The sequence below is a fragment of the Phyllobates terribilis genome, unplaced genomic scaffold (genome assembly GCF_046119375.1).
Source record: "Phyllobates terribilis strain yellow unplaced genomic scaffold, ASM4611937v1 Scaffold_19__1_contigs__length_20705806, whole genome shotgun sequence".
NCBI lineage: Eukaryota > Metazoa > Chordata > Amphibia > Anura > Dendrobatidae > Phyllobates > Phyllobates terribilis.
In genome coordinates this window covers 19,740,977-19,759,651 of record NW_027362779.1, presented here as the reverse complement: position 1 = coordinate 19,759,651, position 18,675 = coordinate 19,740,977, and positions in this window count along the sequence as shown.

Genomic DNA, 18,675 nt, shown 5'->3' with positions numbered 1-18,675 from the left:
AATCCCATCTCCGACAGATGACATCTGCTCCACATGAATTATTCTCACTGACGACATCACACAACATGGAGATGACTCTCACACTTACCTCGTCTCTTTTTCCCCTTTTTCCCATTTTCTGATTTTTCGTTGGCAGCTGGAAATTCTGATCAGAAAGAAGAAAAAACAACAACTCACTAAAGACATATTGTTATGGGATCTGCTTCGTATCTCTCCTGTATATAGTATATAGATTGTTCTAGTCCTGTCCCCTATAGTCCTGACAATCTGGTATTACACAATAGGGCAGAATAAGTCCTATATACCGGACATGACCTCATATGAGGGGCATTAGATGTGTCACTAATATGGAGCAGTGAGCGCCCTGTGTGCCGCCATGTGGTGCATCCCTAATGAGCGATATTCTACTATAGGAGACGATGTCTCATTATGATGACAGAGGTTACTAGATGCAACAATGTATCACAGAATCCATGATAATACTGTACAAAATTACAGAAATGGAGACACAGTATGGGCCCATGGGCAAAGTAATTGGGTTCCTTGAAACATAGATAACATAGGAGACCCATTAAAGAAAAACCATGTGGAAATATTTCACCCTTGATGACAACATTCACATTGTTTGTGCTATAGACATGTACATACCTGACAATGGGGACGAGGACGGCAAGCTGCTTATAGCATCGTCTCTAGCAGATTCAGGAAAAGATCCTTTCTGCCTGTTAGGAAGAAGAAAAACGTGTAAATCACAAGTAAATTCAGTATAAATGGGATTGTCTCACTAGAAGAACCCCGACTATAAGGCCTAATAGGACATATGAAAGTCATAGTGGGGAAGTCTCCTGCTCAAAACTACCTTCTATGGAAACAACTAGCAACAATGGCCGGCATGTAATACTACATATCTACTGCAGTGTGGGCAAAACTAACAATGCCTGACCGGCAGCAATTATGGGCTGTTATCTCCAGCGGATTCTGAAGCCAATAGCCAATGACCGCTGATCATGGGGCGGTGGATGCTACATTCAATATTATGGTATTTATGTCCTATATTTGGTGTTGTGCTCATATATTAGCCTGGAGCTCCCAATAATGACCCCATAATCTACTCACATTTCTGAGATGTTTCTGCTGGATGCCGGGGTACACTCTGGAGGAAACTTGATAGGGGTGGTACAGAGCTAAAAAAGGACAAAAATAAGATATGAAATTCAATTTTTTACTTTTAGAGGTCTTTTTATGTATTCTGGATTTATTGATCACTTACTTTAGAAAGCCTTTTAGAGGATGTTGTAAAATTTTGGAAGAAAAGGCTCTCATTATCCTCACTTGTGTCCTCCTCCTCTGAGACAATAGGCTTGTCTGTATCAACGTGATCTACAAGACATAGGTAATGAAGTGTTAATAGCGGTTGTCAGTATAACACAGTCACCATTTATCACTACTATTAATGGGAACCGATTGTCACATATTATGGAAGACGAGACAAACAGCCGCTTAGTCTAGATGACGTCTTCTACTTACTGATAAATAAGCTGGTGTCCTCATCTGACACAAGCCGAGGAATGTACTCCGGCTTCTGACTTAGAAGGTTTTCAAATTCTAAGTCACTCAGGAACGGATAACTCTTGATCTCAAATGCTCCTCCTGGAAAAAGAAAAACAAAAGTGATGCGGACATTGTTAGAGGCTGCTCCATATCTGAACAGTATATCTTAATCTTAAGTAATGACAAAACTGAAGGAAACAAACTGAAAGTTATATTATGGAGAACTAGAAATAGGCAAGCAGATAGAGAAGTGCTGATCCTCATGGACAGGAGCGATGGGTCCTCGTTGTAAAAAGTGAATATTAATACTAATACAGTATATCAGTTACCTGTCCCAAGTCTTTGTGCAGGATTTGTTCTGAGCAGGTCATTAATAAGCTCCTGAGCATCGGGGGGAGGAGCGCGATCCCAATCCAAAATGATGTCTCCTGTTATATAGAAAATTACAGAAAATGAAACCTCTGTTTTGGACTGTACGATAAAGTAGAGGAAATAACTAAATTCATGTAACCAGTCAAAGCAATGATCGGATTATTTTACTTACCAGTGACAATATTTTTATAGAGCTCAGATAGGGAATCCCCATGAAATGGTACATATCCCACCAGAAACTCATGCAGGATGATCCCCATTGACCACCAATCAGCAGGTCTTCCATAGCCTTTCTTCAGAATGATTTCTGGGGCCATGTAAAGCGGGGTGCCACAGTCCTGGAAACCAACAGAAGGTAAAAATGAGAATCGATGAAATTATTATTATGACAAGTTCTCGACATAAAATCGCAATGACAGAAGATAAAATATCAGTGGAAAAGTTCTCTAGAAATGAAGAACGTAGAGAAGAGACAATAGTGTGATGAGATTTGTAAAGAACAAGCTAAGATCCTGTAAGTGATGCCAACCTCATGGTCCTGGAACTCTCTGGCGATGTCCTCCAATGATTCCTTGTGGGTGTTGGTTTCTGGTATCATGACACCAACTTTTGAAATCCCAAAATCGGCCACTTTAATGTGTCCAGCCGGTGTAATCAGGAGGCTGTGAAAGAGAAGATGGTTTTAGTCTCACAGTCTGTGTGGTAATAAATGATAACTTTCCCCCCCTTTATTATACTACAGGGGGCACTTACTTCTCTGGCTTCAGGTCTCTATGCAACACACCATAGCTGTGCAGGTATTCCACAGCAAGTATCGCTTCTGCAAAGTACAGGCGGGCCAAGGGGACAGATAAAGGACCCCTGGTGCTTAGGAGGGTCCCACAGTCTCCACCTATAGAAGAAAGGAAATATGAGCGGTGAGGGGTTTATACAGCAGATCACCACGATGGATCATGGGAAGTGAGCGGAGACATTGGGGCAGGAGAGAATATATACAGATATAATGTATAGAGCACAGAATATTAGTCTGAGGTCATGGTGAGATGTCGTCCATGTCACTAATAAAGTGATGTCTCATCTCGTCTACAGCTGGCGATACTGACGTGCTCAGTGCGGACATACAGGGAGATCACACACATCAATGACTTTCCATAATATCTATAGTAAATGCTCTGCGGGGATGTAACCGTCCACGGGGACAAGTCCTAATGATATGAGCGGTGATAAGATGTCAGCAGACATGGGCTGAATATAATACATGTACATGTCCTACCTCCTACATACTCCATGACCATACACAGGTGAGATCTAGTAGGGAAGGAGCAGAGCATGGAGGTCACAAAGGGACAGTCAGCGAATGTCAGGATGTCCCTCTCCAGATAGGCCCCTTCCACATGTTTTGGAGTATCCAGGTCCCGCTTGGCAATTTTCTTCATAGCGAAGATCTTCTGTGAGTCTTTATGGTGAACTAAGTGGACAGACCTGGAGAGAAGAAGAAACCATGGTTTATAGTGAATCCTTATTAACAGTCCGTCTATAGAAGTCATTATATGATCTTCTGTTCTAATGTTTAATACCAGAAGTCCGACCATTACTGGAAATTCACATCTAGAAATACATGAAATAATACTACATAGACCATCTATGGAAAGTCTGCACAATACCACGTCTGCCAGACCCTCACCCAGGTCACATTATCACCTATGGAAAGTCTGCACAATACCACGTATGCCGGACCCTCACCCAGGTCACGTTATCACCTTTCACCTCAGATCATGTCCCTATGATAACACTGAATGGCAAAGCACAGAGGATGAAGCATTATCATAGGGAACCCTGAGAAATGTGGCTTATGCTAACTGAAATCTCACCCAAAAGATCCGCTGCTGATCAGCTTAGATGTTTCGTAGTCGCTCATACGCGGCTTTCTCGCCGGGATCAATGATTCCATCAAGTCCTAGAAAAGAAGAAGAAGAAGAAATGATATTAAGATCTAGAAGCTGCTGGAGAAAATCTCCAGATGCAGAAACGTCTCCCCCTATATTATGTCCCATCTGATGTCACTGATCCGATAGGTGAGCAGAAACCTGCTGACGGATTCCCTATAATATAAACGCTATTATCTAATGCAATAGTGTCATCTCCTCTAATAATAGAGGCGCCCCCTGGTTATATGGGGGATAATACTGGACGGGTCATTTACACCCCGTGATCTGGTGATACACAGACATCTACCTCTATAATACTTACACCGGCAGGTTCTTGGATCTCCGGGATCTCTAAGATTACACTGTCAGGATCCAACAGCTCAGTTGTTTCTAAAATAGTGATAAAATGATGAAGAAATAAAATGTATTAGAGGATATTAATCCTACAGACATAATACAGCAATATAATGGAGAAATGACTATTCTGTATGGAGGACTATGTGGGGCCATTATTCTTTATGGAGGACTATGTGGGGCCATTATATTGTATGGAGGACTATGTGGGGCCATTATTCTGTATGGAGGACTATGTTGGGCCTATTATTCTGTATGGTGGAATATGTGGGGCCCATTATTCTGTATGGAGGACTATGTGGGGCCCATTATACTGTATGGAGGACTATGTGGGGCCTGTGATTCTCTATGGAGGACTTTGTGGGGCCCATAATACTTTATGGAGGACTATGTGGGCCCATAATACTGTATGGAGGACTATGTGGTGCCTATTATTCTCTATGGAGGACTATGTGGGGCCCATTATTCTGTATGGAGGACTATGTGGGGCCCATTATTCTGTATGGAGGATTATGTGGGGTCAATTATCCTGTATGGAGGACTATGTGGGGCCATTATACTGTGTGGAGGACTGTGTGGGGCCATTATTCTGTATGGAGCACTATGTGGGGCCATTATTCCATAAGGAGGACTATGTGGGGCCATTATTCTTTATGGAGGACAATGTGGGGCCATTATATTGTATGGAGGACTATGTGGGGCCATTATTCTGTATGGAGGACTATGTGGGGCCTATTATTCTGTATGGTGGAATATGTGGGGTCCATTATTCTGTATGGAGGACTATGTGGGGCCCATTATTTCGTATGGAGGACTATGTGGTGCCCATTATACTGTATGGAGTACTATGTGGTGCCCATTATACTGTGTGCCGGACTATGTGGGGCCCATTATTCTGCATGGAGGGCTATCTGGGGCACATTATTCTGTATGGATGACTTTGTGGGACCCATTATTCTGTATGGAGGACTATCTGGGGCCCATTATTCTGCATGGAGGACTTTGTGGGGCCGATTATTCTGTTTGGAGGACTTTGTGGGGCCCATTATTCTGTATGGAGGACTATATGGTGCATTATTCTGTATGGAGGACTATGTGGGGCCCATTATTCTGTATGGAGGACTATGTGGGGCCCATTATTCTGCATGGAGCACTATGTGGGGCCCATTATTCTGCATGGAGCACTATGTGGGGCCCATTATTCTGCATGGAGGGCTATCTGGGGCACATTATTCTGTATGGATGACTTTGTGGGACCCATTATTCTGTATGGAGGACTATCTGGGGCCCATTATTCTGTATGGAGGACTTTGTGGGGCTGATTATTCTGTTTGGAGGACTTTGTGGGGCCCATTATTCTGTATGGAGGACTATGTGGGGCATTATTCTGTATGGAGGACTATGTGGGGCCCATTATTCTGTATGGAGGACTATGTGGGGCCCATTATTCTGCATGGAGGACTATGTGAGACCCATTATTCATTATGGAGGACTTTGTGGTACCCAGTATACTGGTTGGCTCGTGACTTTTTCCAAGCTTTTCATTTTGGCTCTCTGTATGTTTGATTGCAGAGTGGAAAGAGTAACTATGACATTATCCCCTGTTCTCTATAATATCCGGATATTTCCGGTAGAAGGTTGTGTGATCGGCTCACCTGTAGTCAGATCGCTGCTCGGCCCCGGCTGACTCGTATTAGGGTCAGGGGTCTCTGGGGTCACATTTTGCTCGTCTTCGGTGTCGCCTTCTGGTGTCTCCTGATTGATAGAATATATAGAATTACCACGAGGAACCTTCCACTAAATCACCAAATCCACAAATCAGGAAGGACTAAACCCGCATTTAGAGACGCACCAACTGTAACTATACAGATCAGCCGCCATCATGAGGACTTTTATCAGATAAAATGGATTAAGATGAGGTAACATTGCAAAAACATTAATATGGATAATAGAGGGAGACAGAGGCGGAAATACAGACTTCCCACCACTGAGCTGTGACTACATCAGCAGAATACAGACTGCCATCAGCAGAGACAGGCGGCCATATTACCTCCTGTGCTTGCCAGGAGCTGACAGGGAGGCCGATAAGATCTAACACCAGATCTTCTGATATCTGGCTGGTGATCTGGAGAAGATCAGAAAACAAGGACGTGTGATATTAAAGATGATGGATCCTTACCGGGCGTTCCGATGAGCGGGCCGGACCTTCCAGTACACACAGGACTTTTTCGGTCAGTTCTTTAACAAAAGACAAATCTCTATATTGAGATCTTTTTTCAGCCTATAAAGAAGAAAAGAAACACAAATGAAAATTCTGAGATGAGAAAGATCACAATGAAGGCGGCCATTGTATCTGACATCTGCTCCTCTCTGCAGATACATTGACTACATATCTGGGGTCTTGTCCTGTTTTATATTGGGGGAAAGAAGAAGCTTCTATCCCACCGTTATTATCCATTATTGTGGAGAAGATTTGTGCGGAGCGTCCACCATTTACCTGCTGTGGAATGTCCTGATGTTCCATAGCGAGAAACTGCAAGTGCTCAGTCACTATGGAGCCAACAACGGCAGCCATGACCCTGTGTAGATTGTACACAGTGACTGTGAGCTCTGATGTCATAATGGCCGACCATCACTAGTGATGTCATCATGGAATCTTGTGATGGAATCTTATAGCGGCTGCTCTGCACAAATACATGCTGCCAAGCAATATTTAAAGTGTGTGGGGGCTCATGCTGTATATAGGGGGCTATGTGAGGGCTCATGCTGTATATAGAGGGCTATGTGAGAGCTTGGCTGTATATAGTGAGCTATGTGAGGGCTCATGCTGTATATAGGGGGCTATGTGAGGGCTCAGCTATTTATAGCGGGCTATGTGAGGGCTCATACTGTATATAGAGGGCTATGTGAGAGCTTGGCTGTATATAGAGGGCTATGTGAGGGCTCATACTCTAAATAGGATTCTGTGTGTGAGCTCATACTGTACATTGGTGCTATGTATGGGCTCTTACTGTATAAAGGGTGCTGTGTGTGGGCTCTTACTGTATATAGGGTATGTGTGTGGGCTCTTTCTGTATGTAGGGGGATGCCAGCACACTTAATTCTGCTCAATATTAAGTGATACAGTTAATAATATAAAATATAATTAATATGTTAATATTGAGCAGAATTAATTTCAGCCTATTGGTTCAGCCTACACAACAGTCACATTTCTCATGTGGCCCCTCAGTAATATTACTTTCCCACCCCTGCTCTATTATGTATAGCGCTCTGTTATGTGTAGTGCACCCGAGCACCTGCATGTTAATCGCGTGACTTATCACATGATCTATCAAAGGGAATTATGTGCCATGTCATGTGATACATCGGGTGCTGGGGGCCCACGGCTCCTAAACTGCCCAGGGCCCTGGCTACTCTTAATACGTTCCTGCTTCTATCCCACCATTATTATCCATTATTGAGAAGTGTTATGCGGAGCGTCCGCCACTTACCTGCTGTAGTAATGTCCTGATGTTCTGAGGTAAATCCGTCAGATACTCTGAGGTGAGATGACCTCGGTGGTATTTGGTCAGGCAGTCTCTTACAAGCTCCATCACCAGCCGGTGAGTGAAGCTGAGGACGCCATTGGGTGGTAGAAGCACAATCTCAGGGCGATTGGTGGTAAGAATCTCCCATAGATCTTCTACTTGAAGATTGTCCAAAAGTAATTCAGCCATAGAAGCTGCAAGTGCGATCAGTCACTATATATAATAGCGAGAAACTGCAAGTGCGCTCAGTCACTATGGGATAGCGAGAAACTGCAAGTGCGATCAGTCACTATAGAATAGCGAGAAACTGCAAGTGCGCTCAGTCACTATGAAGCCAACAAAGGCAGCCGTGACCCTGTGTACATTGTATATATAGTGACTGTGAGCTGTGATGTCATAATGCCCGACCATGACCTGTGATGTCATCATGGAATCTTGTGATGGAATCTTCAAGGAGTGGCTCTACACACATACATGCTGCCGAACAATATGCTTTTTTGGCCGTCCTCTTTTATTTCCAAATACAACACAACCAGGATAAGGGAATGTTCACACGTTGCGTTTTTGCAGCATTTTTTTCCACACCAAAAACCAGGTTGTACTCAGGAAAAACACTGCATACAATCCACACTTATTTGCTGTGTTTTTGCAGTGTTTATACTTGTGGGGTTTTTTTTTCATTCATTTGAATGGGTGAAAAATGTTGCAAAACCCCTGAAAGAATTAACATCCTGCAAATTTAAAATAAAAAAAGGAAAAAAACGCAGCATGTGAATGAGACTTTAGAAATCTCATTCACTAAGCTGGTACTGTAAAACGCAGTGTTTTAGCAGCAGAAAAATAACCCTGAAAAAACTGCCACTTGTGAACATTACTCAAAGATATAATAGTCATATTATGGGAAATATTGTGTATATTTATTCCTCACGTGTCTTTTTTTACCCAATAACATTTACCTCATTGGTTGCAGAGTTTACTATTAACAACTGTGACAAATATTGAAGAATTAATGATGTGACCCAAGTGATCAATCATTTACGTCATTAATGGTGATGGGCGAGCACTAAAATGCTCGGGTGCTCGATGCTCGGGTCGAGCACATTGGAATACTCGGCTGCTCGACCCGAGCAATGAGCCCAATGTAAGTCTATGGGAAACTCGAGCATTTTTCAGGCGGCTCCCCCCGGCGGTCTGCAGAGGGCCTAAAAATTGCCCAAATCGATGGGAACAGTGCTCAAATGACATGGGAACAGCATGGGGAAGACCCCTGGAAGCATTTCTGACTCCCAGGTCACTGCTGTCAACAACGTTGTCAGAAGTATTTACGCCACTTTTACGGACTCACAATAAAACATACAAAAACGAAACCAAAATGGATTTTCCTGGGAAGTATGTTAAGGAACATCCTTTCCAGGGTTATAACTTGTATATAAGGGAAAATAAATAACCAAAAACAAAAATACTCCTCCACACCTTGGGCTATGTTCACACGTAGCGTTTTTGATGCGTTTTTGCACTTTTGCATTGCTTTCAACCAACACAAATGCATTCACCAGGAAATGTCATTTTAACATTTTACAACCTTATCTGGCCATGTGTTGTGTGACACATCATCAGACACATGCATACAGTGCTGAAAAGACATGGGAACAGCATGGAAGCATCTCTGACTCCCAGGTCACTGCCTAAAAGTGTGCCCATCATAAGAGATGCTTGGCGCATGCGAAGATGCCTCCCGCCATGGACCTGTCGTTACAGACTTGCAACAATCACCATCCACGTCCTTGTCCCTCCTCAGCGTTCAGTTCCTTGGAATGCAAGTGCAAGTATGCAGGCAGCCACCCACCTACCCACCGGCTGCAATACTATACTGACAAATTTTTGACAGCTTCTTGCACTTGAAATGTAGCCTTTTAGGCTCGTGGAGGCGGAAGCTTTTCATAACCTCATGTCGGCGGCGGCCGGGTGTCCATACTCTTTCCCCAGCCACCACTATATTTCCCGGTATCGCCTCTGCCTTCCACAAGCACGGGTCCCACAACATTACCCGTGCCCTCCCCAGTGCACTTACTGAGAAGGACCGCCTAACCACAAACACATGGACAGGTGAACGTGGCCAGGGACGGTACATAGCCAGTCCACAACTTTTTTTTGCTGACAGTTGTATTTAGCTCGGTGAAAGGACTGGCATAGAGGGAAACCGTATCTACCCTGGGTGTCATTTCTCCCAGGAAGTCCTGTAATTCAGCTTGTTGCAGAAGCAATGGCAGTCCGTCCAACATCAACTCGCACTTGTCGGTGGTGCTTTGACACACACACATCTTTCTTTTCGCATTTTATTTCTTGATTACAGAGTTGGACAATGGCCTGATCTGTAATGCTTTTTGAGAAATAACATGCATAAGCATGGCCTATCCACATTAAAAAAGCAGCCACAGAGTGTCCGGAAACCTTCCCCCACAATTTTATTAGCCAGGGCAGCTTTTCGGCAGGGTTGGACGGGCCCACCAGAGAACCGGAGACTACTCCGGCGGGCCCTGGCTTCTCCTTCTGGAGAGTTCATAGTGCCGAGGTGAGGCCATGATGATGATAGAGGCCACCATCTGCTTAGTTTTCTGTTACTTGGAATGCAAGTGCAAGTATGCAGCCATCCACCCACCCACAGGCCGCAACACTAAACTGCCAGATTTCTGGGCAACTGCTTGCACTTGAAATATGGCTTTTTAAGCTCGTGGAGGCGGAAGCTGTCCACAATCTTATGGCGGCGGCGACTGGGTATCTATACTCGGTCCCCAGCCGCCATTATTTTTTCCGGTATTGTCTCCTCCTTCCACAAGCATGGGTCCCACAACATTACCCGTGCCCTCCCCAGTGGAAGGACTGCCTAACCACAAACACGTGGACAGGTGAATATGGCCAGAGACGGTACGGAGCCAGTCCACAACTTTTTTTGCTGAGAGTTGTATTTAGCTCGGTGAAAAGACTGGCATAGAGGGGAACATCATACTGTGTGTGGGGGACTGTACTGTGGGGGCATCATACTGTGTGGGGGGAATGTACTGTGGGGACATCATACTGTGTGTGTGGGGGAATGTACTGTGGGGACACCATACTGTGTGTTGGGGGGAAATGTACTGTGGGGACATCATACTGTGTGGGGGGAATGTACTGTGGGGGCATCATACTGTGTGTGAAGGAATGTACTGTGGGGGCATCATACTGTGTGTGGGGGAATTATACAGTGTGTTGGAGGAATGTACTGTGGGGGCATCATACTGTGTATGTGTGGGAATGTACTGTGGGGGCATCATACTGTGTGTGGGGAGGAATGTACTGTGGGGAATCATACTGTCTGTGGGGGGAATGTACTGTGGGGACATCATACTGTGTGTGGGTGAATGTACTGTGGGGACATCATATTGTGTGTGGGGGGAATGTACTGTGGGGGTATCATACTGTGTGTGGGGGAATGTACTGTGGGGACATCATACTGTGTGTGGGGGAAATGTACCGTGGGAGCATCATACTGTGTGTGTGGGGGAATGTACTGTGGGGACATCATACTTTGTGTGGGGGGGATGTACTGTTTGGACATCATACTGAGTGTGGGGGAATTTACTGTGGGGGCATCATACTGTGTGTGAGAATTTACTGTGGGGACATCATGCTGTGTAGGGGCATTATATTGTGTGTGAGGGGGAATATACTGTGGGGGCATCATACTCTGTGTGTGGGAATGTACTGTGGGGGCATCATACTGTGTGTGGGGAGGAATGTACTGTGGGGGCATCATACTGTGTGTGTGGGGGGAATGTACTGTGAGGGCATCATACTGTGTGTGTGTGGGGGGAATGTACTGTGGGGGCATCATACTGTGTGTGGAGGAATCTATTGTGGGGACATCATACTTTATGGGGAGGAATGTACTGTGGGGACATCATACTGTGTGTGTGAGGGAATGTACTGTTGGGGGCATCATACTGTGTGTGGGGAGGAATGTACTGTGGGGCCATCATACTGTGTGTGGGGGGATGTACTGTGAGGACATCATACTGTGTGTGGAGGAATGTACTGTGGGGGCATCATACTGTGTGTGTGAGGGAATGTACTGTGGGGGCATCATACTGTGTGTGGGGAAGAATGTACTGTGGGGCCATCATACTGTGTGTGGGGGGATGTACTGTGAGGACATCATACTGTGTGTGGAGGAATGTACTGTGGGGGCATCATACTGTGTGTGTGAGGGAATGTACTGTGGGGGCATCATACTGTGTGTGGGGAGGAATGTACTGTGGGGCCATCATACTGTGTGTGGGGGGGAAGTACTGTGAGGACATCATACTGTGTGTGGGGGGAATGTACTGTGGGGACATCATACTGTGTGTGGGGGGGAATGTACTGTGGGGGCATCATACTGTGTGTGGGGGGGAATGTGCTGTGGGGACATCATACTGTGTGTGGTGGAATGTACTGTGGGGACATCATACTTTGTCGGGGGAATGTACTGTGGGGGCATCATAATGTGTGTGTGAAGAGCTGTTTATCATCGTACAATGATTGAATAACGGGAGCAGATGATTTATAAAAAGCACTGAATTATATGGTGTGGATTTGCTGCTACTGTGTCACCCCAGGCCTGGATGCCACAAACTTGTAAGGCTGTGTCTGAGAGTCGGAGGGAGGTTCTCTGGTCATGGACCATTAGCATGCAGCACCTCCTGTCCCAGGCCAGTAGGGGGAGCAGGCTGCCCCTATAAAAGCTGGTACTGAGGGCAGGGTTAGGGAGACCAGGACCCACTTCTGAAGCATCCAGAAGGGTTCCCAGAAGAGAGGGACAGGTCAACGGCAGCTGAGGAGTCCAGGAGGCTAAGGAGGAACAGCAAGCCAGGGACAGAGGCGACGAGAGCTGGTCCTGGCTGAGAGAGAACAACATACCGGACACTGGGATCCGAGGCTGTCAGAATTGCAAGTCCTGCAGCAGATCATCTACTTGCGAGGGATTTTAGGTCCCTTGGCCTAAGAAGCCTGGAAGCTCCGCCACACAGAGGGACCAGTACAGCACCGACAAGCTATAGGTACCTAGGGCCCGAGTCGCAAGCCATACAGGCGTAGTACACGGCCAGCTCAGGGACGTGGGCTTTCATACCACTAAAGGGGGAGATAGTCAGCAAGGGCAGAGAGAGAACGGTAGGCCTACCCACTCACCCTGACCAGTGGAGCTCGCCCGAATGCCCTCAGACACCCAGGTCCATTCCTCCCTGTACTCCTGGTGGGTCTGTGATAAGATCTGCAGTAAAAGACCCTGGACTGCATTATTGGACTCTGTGTGATTACTGCTGCGCCTGCACCATCATCCCCAGCATCCTATTACACTGCTCTGAGGCTACACTCCTCCCGTGGGGAGTTGTACTATTCCCTGCTGCACCCCCAACACCAGCCTCAGCGGTCTGCCCCGCAGCGGCGGTCCTCCCTGACCGCAATCCACAGGTGGCGTAGTCGGACTTTCAAAACCTACAAATACACTGCCACAGCATTTGGTCTGACCACCCTGAGCCACGGGACCGGGTCGCCACTACTACTCCCAGCATTGCCCTGTTGTCTGGTTCCGAGAGCCCCACGGCCCAGGGGGCGAGTCACTACAAGTAAGGATAGACGATACAATAAGCTCTATCGTAACATGTAGCAGCGAGTCAGCGGAATGTATCAATTCTAATATTGAGCAGAATTGATTTCAGCCTGTTGATTTTTCCCTCCAGAACAGTGGAGGGCTCCTCGGGAAAATAAATTGGCCATCCCTGGTATAACGTAATACTAAAATCTCACATTTTATGAGAGAAAACTGTATTTTATAACGATGCTTCCGTGCATCAATCGAGAGAACTTCTTTTCATCAGACGACCCCTTTATCACCTATCCAAGGTGATCGGTGGTGTCCAACAGCTTAGAGCGGCACTGATGGGCAGAATGCGGCACTTTTATCACTTTTGGAATTGGGCAGCGGTGCACATGCTCAGTCTGACCTCCATTCTTGCCCTTTGGGGCTGCAGAGCGCTCTGCTTTTTCCAACAGCTCCATTGAGAATGAATGGATCAGTGGTCGGGCATCCAACCAGACGCTCCATTTTGTAACAGGGATAGAAATAGATGAGAAGATGCACTTAAATGTTTGGCCGCAGCAAGAGTGCATCGAGTGCCTGTGCTTGGTTTGAACAGTCATTCTGTGCTGACAGAGTCCCTTTAAGGCCTCAAACCTATTAGATAATTGTCAGCCCTACATTGTTTCTGGGCAGACAGTTACACAAGATTATGTCCCATTTCATGAAGATTGGCCTTTTACACGCCTGTTTTAGTGAAGGATTAGCTGGAAAAACCTGCGGCGCTGTTAAGCCTCTCCCCAAGAAGCTCCGCAAGGCTTCAAAATTTTGCCGGTGCTGGTCAAGACTGGTGGACACATGGGAAAAGTCAAATTTTGGCAAAATTGAACAATCTGCATTGTGTGTAATATTTTATGATACAATAAATGATTAGAAAAATGCAAGTTTTATTAATGAGAAAAAAACTGAACTTTGCAGAATTTGTTGGCGACATAGAAATATGTAAAAAATATAAAAGTGTAAAAATGTTTTTAAAATTTTTAATGCTTACAATAAAAACTTGAGCAATTCCCCCAAAAATCATTAGAGCCATGAAATCAATACATATACAGATGAAACCAGAAGTTTCCATCCACTATATAAAGAGACACATCTGCATGTTTTTATCAATATCTGACATGAAATCAGAATAAACCTTTCCCGTTTTAGGTCAATTAGGATTACCATCATTTTTGATATTTTCCAAATGCCAGAATAATGAGAGAGAGAGAATGTTTTAAGGCATTTTTATTACTTACTGCAAAGTCTTAACATTATTCTAATCACTAATCAGTGTGTATATTTGTTCACGACACAATACAATCCCATAATTTCTGCCTATTCACATCTTAGTATTATGTATGATCAGGTTAGAGTGTATGGCTGCTGAGCGCTAGCATTTATGGGCGCCTCCCCCTGACCTTGGCTGTTTCTGGCTCTTAGACCCTGCTGGCACGCACTGCCGTCATGTCCGTGACTGCACTGCCGGCTTGCGGGTCAAATGCCAGAAGCCGCAGAGTCACATGTATTGTGGCGGGCACAGAATGTCTCACGCCGTATACCAGCCAGAACACATACCGGAAAGTCAGGTGACACACTTTTTCTCTCCGCCTCGGTTCATGATTGGATTAGGCTCCCTATATAACATCTGGCGTTCCCCTCCCTGGCACGACCCCTGAGGAAGTGTTGATGAAACGCGCGTCGGGGTGGAGGGACGCGTGATTACCCTGCCTAGAAGCTGCCATTCTAACCAGGTATTTCTTTCTCATGATGTGTTGAGCTGTTTTGTCTATTTGTGGACAGTGCCACTATTACACTATAGTTATTCTATGGGACCGTACCCAGCCTCTTTTATGTACCCAGTCTCCCCTGATAGATATACTAACATTATTAACCACTATATGCATTAGTTTCTTTGAGGCTGGAAACAATACGTTATCTTTTATCTAAGCACTTTGCACTTTTTTGCTGGACAGTCGACTCTATATCATCATATGCACTGCCGCTTTACATTTTATAGGCGTATCTCAAACTCATCAGTGATAGTCTAGTGACCGTTATAATAGCATATGCATTTCTTTCTTTCTATTTTTGCCACATGAGCGGTTATTCAGATTGAAATCTTTTGTAGTGCATTTGTATAGTCACATTATTTCAGTAATGGGGTAATATATGGTTATTACTCTTGCTGCGCAGATATAGGGTACAGCATTTGTTTGTCCCTCACATTTGAGGCCCCTGCTATTTTAATTATTGTTATTTTATGTTCTAATAAAATTATATTGTTAATATTATTTGAAGTGTTCATGTTTTTGTTTATCCTACCAGGGTTCTGGTTATAGCAGAATCAATTTTTGATATATATAAAGTCAAAAGTTTACATACATTTCATTAGTATTTGGTACCATAACCCTTAAACTGAATGACTTGGGTCAAACTTTTGGGATATCCTTCCACAAACTTCTCACAATAGTTGGTCGGAATTTGGACCCATTCCTCCTGGCAAAACTGGGGTAACAGATCCAGGTTTGTAGTGCCCATAAATTTTCAATAGGATTGCAATCAGAGCTTTGTGATAGCCACGCCGAAACATTGACTTTGTTATTCTTAAGCCACTTTGTTCCCATTTTGTCAATATGCTTCGGGTCATTGTCCATTTGGAATACCCATTTCCGCCCAAGCTTTAACTTCCTGGCTGATGTCTTGAGATGTTGCTTCAGTATTGCCACATAATCTTCTTTTCTCATGGTGTCATCTATTTTGTGAAGTGAACCAGTCCCTCCTACAGCAAATCAACCCCAGATCATGATGCTGCCACCCCCATGTTTCACAGTTGGGATGGTGTTCTTAGGCTTCCAAGCTTCTCCCTTTTTCCTCCAAACGTAGCGATGGTCATTATGCCAAAAAAGTTCAATTTTAGTTTCATCAGACCACAGACATGTCTCCAAAAATTAAGGTCTTTGTTCCTGTGTGCATTTGCAAACATTAATTTGGCTTTTTTATGTTTCTTTTGGAGTAATGGCTTCTTCCTGGCAGAGTGGCCTTTCAGCCCATGTTGATACAGTACTCGTTTCACTGTGGTTATTGACACAATCTTACCAGCTTCCGCCATCATCTTCACAAGGTCTCTTGCTTTTGTCCTTGGGTTGATATGCACGTGTCGGACCAAAGCACGTTCATCTCTGGGACACAGAACCCGTCTCCTTCCTGAGCGATAAGATGGCAGTACATTCCCATCTTGTTTATACTTGCGTATAATTGTTTGTACAGATGAACGAGGCACCGTCAGGTATCTTGAAATTGTATCTAAGGATGAGCCAGACTTGTGCAAGTCCACAATTCTCTTCCTGATATCTTCGCTAATTTCTTTAGACTTTCCCATGATACTACAGAAAAAAAAACTATTAGAAGCTTCCAAACACATTACATCATCATATGGGCAGTCCAGAATTGTTTAAAGGCATAGTAATCTTAGTGTGTGTAAACTTTTGACTTTGCAGTAAGTAATAAAAATGACTTAAACATTCTCTCTCTCATTATTCTGGCATTTGGCAAATTTTAAAAATTATGGTAATCCTAATTGACCTAAAACGGGAAAGGTTTATTCTGATTTCATGTCAGATATTGAGAAATACATGCAGATGTGTCTTTTTATATAGTGTATGGAAACTTCTGGTTTCAACTGTATGTGTGTGTGTGTATGTATATATGTATATATTACACATACAGTTATGGCCGAAAGTGTTCACTCCCTTGAAATTGTTTCAGAAAATGAAGTATTTCTCCCAATTATTGCTGTTACACATGTTTTGCTATACACACTTTATTTTCTTTGTGTGTATTGCAACAACACAAAAAAGCAGAAAAAAAGGCAAATTGGACATAATTTCACACACAGCCCCAAAAATGGTCTGAACAAAATTGTTGGCACCCTCAACTTTAATATTTGGTTGCTCACCCTTTGGAATAAAATAACTGCAATCAATCGCTTCCTATAACCATCAACAAGCTTCTTACACCTCTCAGCTGGAATTTTGACCACTCTTCTTTTGTAAACTGCTCCATGTCTCTCATAGTTGCTGCTACTTCATACCTCTCCAGCGCTATGTTTCCATCCATTTCTGCGGGCTTCTTGAAGTATGTTTGGGGTCATTCTCCTGGAAGAACCATGACCTAGGACGCAAACCCAGCTTTCTGACACTGGGCACTACATTGCGACCCAAAATCCGTTGGTAATATTTTTCAACAATTTTGGTTCTCAAGTACTCAGACAGTTCTCTTCTCTTTCTGTACTCCATGCTTAGTGTGGCACACACAGACACAATGCAAAGATTGAGTCAACTTCTCCACTTTTTATCTGGTTTCAGGTGTGATTTTCATATTGCCCACACCTGTTACTTGCCACAGGTTAGTTTGAATGAGCATCACATGCTTGAAACAAAGTTGTTCACCCACAATTTTGGAAAGGTGCTATCAATTTTGTCCGGCCCATTTTTGGGGTTTTGTATGAAATGATGTCCAATTTGCCTTTTTTCCTTTTGTTTGTTTTTTTCTTTTGTTCCAATACACACAAAGAATATTAAACATGTGTATAACAAAACATGTGTAATTGCAATAATTTTCTGGGAGAAATACTTCATTTTCTGGAACAATTTTAAGATTGCCAACACTTTCGGCCGTGGCCATATATAGTAGCTGAGTACAGGTGGCTGCTGGGGCCCCTGATACCATTACTATGTGGCCCTTACACCTGATATACAGTGGTGGCCAAAAGTATTGGCACCCCTGCAATTCTGTCAGATAATACTCAGTTTCTTCCTGAAAATGATTGCAATCACAAATTCTTTGGTATTATTATCTTCATTTAATTTTCTTGCAAAGAAAAAACACAAAAGAGAATGAAACAAAAATCAAATCAATGATCATTTCACACAAAACTCCAAAAATGGGCCAGACAAAAGTATTGGCACCTTCAGCCTAATACTTGGCTGCACAACCTTTAGCCAAAATAACTGCGAACAACCGCTTCCGGTAACCATCAATGAGTTTCTTACAATGCTCTGCTGGAATTGTAGACCATTCTTCTTTGGCAAACTGCTCCAGGTCCCTGATATTTGAAGGGTGCCTTCTCCAAACTGCAATTTTGAGATCTCTGCACAGATGTTCCATGGGATTCAGGTCTGGACTCATTGCTGGCCACCTTAGAAGTCTCCAGTGCTTTCTCTCAAACCATTTTATAGTGCTTTTGGAAGTGTGTTTTGGGTCATTGTCCTGCTGGAAGACCCATGACCTATGAGGGAGACCCAGCTTT